Raw genomic sequence first — 6,606 nt, forward strand, 5'->3', positions numbered from 1 at the left:
CATTCAGAGTATCAATTTCAAGAACTCCCTTCTTCTGAGGCGTCCCATTACTCACAGGATTCCTCTCAGAAGTGTACATGAACTGGTTATTAGCAACCATGTCAATGAGTTCTTGAGTTTCTGCAGGCATTTTCTTTAGGTGAATGGATCCACCTGCAGAAGTATCCAATGACATTTTAGCCAATTCAGATAGACCATCATAGAATATATCCAGGATGGTCCATTCTGAAAGCATGTCAGAAGGACACTTTTTGGTCAGTCCTTTGTATCTCTCCCAAGCTTCATAGAGGGATTCACCTTCTTTCTGTCTGAAGGTCTAAACATCCACTCTAAGCTTACTCAGCTTTTGAGAAGGAAAGAACTTGGCTAAGAAAGCCTTGACCAGCTTATCCCAAGAGTTCAGGCTATCCTTAGATTGAGAGTCCAACCATACTCTAGCTCTGTCTCTTACAGCAAAAGGGAAAAGCATGAGCCTGTAGACTTCAGGATCTACTCCATTAGTCTTAACAGTATCACATATCTGCAAGAATTCAGTTAAGAACTGAAAAGGATCTTCTGATGGAAGTCCATGAAACTTGCAGTTCTGCTGCATCAGAGAAACTAATTGAGGTTTCAGCTCAAAATTGTTTGCTCCAATGGCAGGAATGGAGATGCTTCTTCCATGTAAATTGGAATTAGGTGCAGTAAAGTCACCAAGCATCCTCCTTGCATTATTATTATTTTCGGCTGCCATCTCCTCTTCCTGTTCGAAAATTTCTAAAAGGTGCTTGCTGGATTGTTGTAATTTAGCTTCTCTTAGTTTCCTCTTCAGAGTCCTTTCAGGTTCTGGATCTGCTTCAACAAGAATGTTCTTGTCTTTGCTCCTGCTCATATGAAAAAGAGGGATAGAAAAATAATAATAATAGGGGTCTTTTTTACCACAGTATAGAGGTCCCTGTGTGAGTAGAAGAAAAGAAGAAGAAAAAATTCGAACACAGATGGAAGAGGGGGTTCGAATTTGGGTGAGATGAAGTGTTAGTAGATGAATAAATAAATAGAAGGAGATAAGAGAGAGAGAATTTTCGAAAATAATTTTTGAAAAAGAGTTAGTGATTTTTGAAAATAGTTTTTGAAAAAGGTTAGTAATTTTTGGAAAATTAAAATAAAAAATTAAAATAATTAATTAATTAAAAAGAAATTTTGAAAAAGAGGGAAGATATTTTCGAAAATTAGAGAGAGAGAGAGTTAGTTAGGTAGTTTTGAAAAAGATAAGAAACAAACAAAAAGTTAGTTAGTTAGTTGAAACAAATTTGAAAAGATAAGAAGATAAGAAGTTAGAAAGGATATTTTAAAATCAAATTTTGAAAAAGATAAGATAAAGAGATATTTTTGAAAAGATATGATTGAAATTAGTTTTGAAAAAGATTTGATTTTTAAAATCACAATTAATGACTTGATTCACAAGAAATCACAAAATATGATTCTAGAACTTAAAGTTTGAATCTTTCTTAACAAGTAAGTAACAAACTTGAAATTTTTTGAATCAAAACATTAATTGATGATGTTATTTTCGAAAATTAGGAGATAAAGATAAGAAAAAGATTTTTGAAAAATATTTTAAAAATTTTCGAAAATAAATAAGAAAAATGAAAAAGATTTTATTTTTAAATTGAAAATTTGATTTGACTCATAAAAACAACTAGATTTTAAAAAGTTTTGAAAAAGTCAACTCAAATTTTCGAAATTTATGAGTGAAAAAGGGAAAGATATTTTTTTTTATTTTTGAATTTCTAATGATGAGAGGGAAAAACATGAAAAAGACTCAATACATGAAAATTTTGGATCAAAACAATGAATGCATGCAAGAATGCTATGAATGTCAAGATGAACACCAAGAACACTTTGAATGTCAAGATGAACATCAAGAACTTATTTTTGAAAAATTTTTAATGCAAAGAAAACATACAAGACACCAAACTTAAAAATTTTTCATGTATAGACACTATGAATGCAAGAATGCATATGAAAAACAAGAAAAGACACAAAACATGAAAACATCAAGATCAAACAAGAAGACTTACCAAGAACAACTTGAAGATCATGAAGAACATATGAATGCATGAATTTTTCGAAAAATGCAAGATGAATATGCAATTGACACCAAACTTTCAACTTGACTCAAGACTCAAACAAGAAACATGAAATATTTTTTATTTTTATGATTTTTTTATTTTTTTGGATTTTTGTATATTTTTTTCGAAAAAACATATAGGAAAAAGAAAATAAGGATTTCAAAATTTTTTTATATGAATTCGAGGAATCTTGTATTCTTAGTCTAAAGCTCCAATCCGAGGGTTAGGCATGGCTTAATAGCCAGCCAAGCTTTAGTATGTAACTCAGACATGCCACGGCTGACATTCCAATTAACTTGCCTCTATGCTGATGGTTGGAAGCCCCTATCCAAAAGAATTAGACATGGCTTTACAGCCAGCTAGGCTTCAACATGCTTCATGAAACTCTAGAATTCATTCTTCAAAATTCTGAAGAAAAATATATTTTTGAAAAGATTTATTTATTTATTTATTTTTTTCGAAAACAAATGAGAAATTTTTGAAAGGTTTTTGAAAAATTTTTGAAAATAAAACAAAAAGAAAATTACCTAATCTGAGCAACAAGATGAACCGTCAGTTGTTCAAACTCGAACAATCCCCGGCAACGGCGCCAAAAACTTGGTGCACGAAATTGTGATCTCAGGCAACGGCGCCAGAAACTCTGTACGCACGTCTTAATAAATCGTTTTTCATTCACAACTTCGATACAACTAACCAGCAAGTGCACTGTGTCGTCCAAGTAATAAACCTTACGTGAGTAAGGGTCGATCCCACGGAGATTGTCAGCTTGAAGCAAGCTATGGTCACCTTGTAAATCTCAGTCAGGCGGATATAAAATAGTTATGGAGTTTTCGAACATAAATAATAAATAGATAGAAAATACGGATAGAAATACTTATGTATATCATTGGTGAGAATTTCAGATCAGCGTATAGAGATGCTTTCGTCCCTCTAAACTTCTGCTTTCCTGCTGTCTTCATCCAATCAGTCCTACTCCTTTCTATGGCTGGCTTTATGTAAGGACATCACCATTGTCAATGGCTACTTTTCATCCTCTCTGGAAAATGGTCTGATGCGCTGTCACTGCATGGCTAATCGTCTGGAGGCATCACCCTTGTCAATGGCTGCATCCCATCCTCTTGTGAAAATGGTCCAAATGCTCTGTCACAGCACGGCTAATCATCTGAGGTTCTCGATCATACTGGAATAGGATTCACCCTCCTTTTGCGTCTGTCACTACGCCCAGCACTCGCGAGTTTAAAGTTCGTCACAGTCATTCAATCCCAGAGTCCTACTCGGAATACCACAGTCAAGGTTTAGACTTTCTGGACTCTCATGAATGCCGCCATCAATCTAGCTTATACCACGAAGATTCTGATTAAGAGATCCAAGATATACTCATTCAATCTAAGGTAGAACGGAAGTGGTTGTCAGGCACGCGTTCATAGGGAATGATGATGCTTGTCACGTTCATCACATTCAGGTTGAAGTGCGAATGAGTATCTTAGAAGCGGAATAAGTTGAATTGAATAGAAAAACAGTAGTACTTTGCATTAATCTTTGAGGAACAGCAGAGCTCCACACCTTAATCTATGGAGTGCAGAAACTCTACCGTATGAAAATTACATAAGTGAACATAGGGTAAGCATGGCCGAGTGGTCAGCCTCCCATGGAGGTCTAGAGATCTAAAAATGATCAAAAGATGTAAAAGATGTCTAATACAATAGTAAAAAGTCCTATTTATACTAAACTAGTTACTAGGGTTTACAGAAGTAAGTAATTGATGCATAAATCCACTTTCGGTGCCCACTTGGTGTGTGTCTGGGCTGAGATTGAATGTTACACGTGTAGAAGTCAATCTTGGAGTTGAACGCCAGTTTGTAACGTATTTCTGGCGTTCAACTCTGGCTTGTGACGTGTTTCTGGCGTTTAACTCTAGATAGCAGCGTAGAACTGGCATTCAACGCCCTTTTACGTCATCTAAACCCGGCCAAAGTATGGACTATTATATATTGCTGGAAAGCCCTAGATGTCTACTTTCAAACGCAATTGGAAGCGCGCTATTTTGAGTTTTTTAGCTCCAGAAAATCTACTTTGAGTGCAGGGAGGTCAGAATCCAACAGCATCAGCAGTCCTTCTTCAACCTCTGAATATCATTTTTGCTCAAGTCCCTTAATTTCAGCCAGAAAATACCTGAAATCACAGAAAAACACACAAACTCATAGTAAAGTCCAGAAATGTGAATTTAACATAAAAACTAATGAAAACATCTCTAAAAATAACTAGATTTTACTAAAAACATACTAAAAACAATGCCAAAAAGCGTATAAATTATCCGCTCATTAGCTTTCGATCTTCATCCAATTGGGTAGTTATCTTGGAAAAGAAGCTATTCATACTTGGATCTCTTCTGAATCTTGAAAAAGGAATGAAGGGATCATGCTAGAAATGCTTTCTCATGCTGGACCAAATTGGGTTTGGATGGATATGTGACTATAATCCTTCCAACAATTGATTTGGGAAATGCATGTGGTATAATCAGTGACCATACTTCATCTCTTCTCATGAGCAATTGACCAAGGAATTGGCTATTGATCAAGATTTGAGAGATTGAATTACAAGGAATTGTAAATCGTTCACTTAAGATTGCCAAGGAGATCAATGAATGCATTGATTGAGGAAGAGATGAAAATGAACTTGATCCGGAGAATGCAACATCTCCTGATCCCAATGAATTCCCCATTTCTGATCATACACATTCTCTTTAATTTCTGCCATTTACTTTTATGAGCAATTGCCCCATTCCCATTTAAGATTCTGCAATTTACTTTCCGCCATTTACATTTAGCTCTTTATTCCTAGCATTTACTGTTTCCACTATTTACTTTCCTGCCATTTAATTTTCTGCAATTCTCAACTCAAATTCTGGTTCGCTCAACTAGAACATTCCTTTAATTAAAGTTGCTTGATCAATCAATCTCTGTGGGATTCAACCTCACTCTATTGTGAGTTTTTACTTGACGAATTCGGTACACTTGCCGAAGGAAATTTGTTGCGAGACAAGTTTTCCGCGTATCAAGTTTATGGCGCCGTTGCCGGGGATTGATTTTGAATCAACAATGATTAAATTGGAGGATCACTAGATTGAGCATTTTTAGTTTGTTTGATTTAATTTTCTGTTTGAGTAATTTACTTTCAATTTTAGTTAATTTCTTCCCTTCCCCCTACTTTTTTTTGTTTTTTTAGTTATTTACAATTCAGTTCACTAACCCACTAACTGTTTGATATATTGCATCGCTCACACTAACAGTAATTCTAACAGAAATACTTTCTGCATCTATTTTCCTTGCTTGTGCTTTGTTGGTTGTATGACAGGGAAAAGAAGCGGGGCTTCAACTTCCTTTGATTCTGAACCTGAGAGGACCTTCTTTAGATTAAGGAGGGAAGCAAGAGAAAAACGAGTAGTTGGTGCCGAGGAAGTGAAGGAATACTTTGAACCAAACATGGAAGAAAACATGGAAAACCATCATGAAGAAGAGGCTCACAACCATGGCAGAGAAGGTCGAGCAAATAATGCTGGGGAGGAGAGAAGAGTTTTAGGCTCTTACATCAACCCAAACACAGGAAACTGTGGAAGTAGCATTCAAAAGCCAACCATCCATGCCAACAATTTTGAACTAAAACCACAGTTCATCACCCTTGTTCAGAACAACTGTTCGTTCGGAGGAGGTGTCCAAGAAGACCCCAATCAACATTTAACCACCTTCTTGAGGATATGTGACACGGTGAAGTCTAATGGTGTTCATCCTGACGCATATAGACTGCTCTTATTTCCATTCTCACTCAAGGATAAGGCAGCCAAGTGGCTGGAGTCTTTTACGAAGGAGAGTTTGACAACTTGGGAAGATGTGGTGAACAAATTTTTAGCCAGATTCTATCCTCCCCAAAGAATTAACAGGCTAAGAGCTGAGGTCCAAACTTTCAGGCAACAAGATGGTGAGACTCTATATGAAGCATGGGAGAGGTTTAAGGACCTGACAAGGAGGTGTCCACCAGATATGTTCAATGAATGGGTGCAGCTACACATTTTATATGAAGGCCTTTCTTATGAATCAAAGAAAGCAGTAGACCACTCATCCGGGGGATCTCTGAACAAGAAGAAGACCATTGAGGAGGCCATAGATGTCATTGAAACTGTAGCAGAAAATGACTATTTCTATGCTTCTGAAAGAGGGAACATGATGACAAGTCATCTTAGCCTAGTTTCACTAGCCTTTTTCTTTTGTTTTCAATTGAATTATGCACTTTCTTGAGCCAAAAGCAAGCCAATTGGGTAGATTTTCATGTTTCCTTTGATTTAATCAACCATGTATGAATTCATGCTATTTCATGAGGTTTTGTGCTATAATTGTCACATATTATGAAAGAATGAATATCTCATGATTTTGAGCATAGCTTTGATGTGTTTGGTTGATTAATGATAGGTGAAGAAAGCTTGGAGAAAGGTTGATGCAAG

The 6,606-nt window shown here is 36.0% G+C and overlaps 2 non-coding genes across 2 annotated transcripts; one reads left to right on the forward strand and one right to left on the reverse strand.

The window, feature by feature from the left end:
- The first annotated feature begins 229 nt into the window (after positions 1 to 229).
- On the forward strand, positions 230 to 337 carry LOC112731536 (small nucleolar RNA R71). Its single transcript, XR_003167310.1, has one exon. It is a non-coding gene; the product is annotated as a small nucleolar RNA R71 (small nucleolar RNA).
- A 5,709-nt stretch (positions 338 to 6,046) lies between these two features.
- Positions 6,047 to 6,153, reverse strand: LOC112731178 (small nucleolar RNA R71). The gene has a single exon (XR_003166968.1). It is a non-coding gene; the product is annotated as a small nucleolar RNA R71 (small nucleolar RNA).
- Between the last annotated feature and the right edge of the window lie 453 nt (positions 6,154 to 6,606).

Source organism: Arachis hypogaea, chromosome 12, assembly GCF_003086295.3.
Source record: "Arachis hypogaea cultivar Tifrunner chromosome 12, arahy.Tifrunner.gnm2.J5K5, whole genome shotgun sequence".
NCBI lineage: Eukaryota > Viridiplantae > Streptophyta > Magnoliopsida > Fabales > Fabaceae > Arachis > Arachis hypogaea.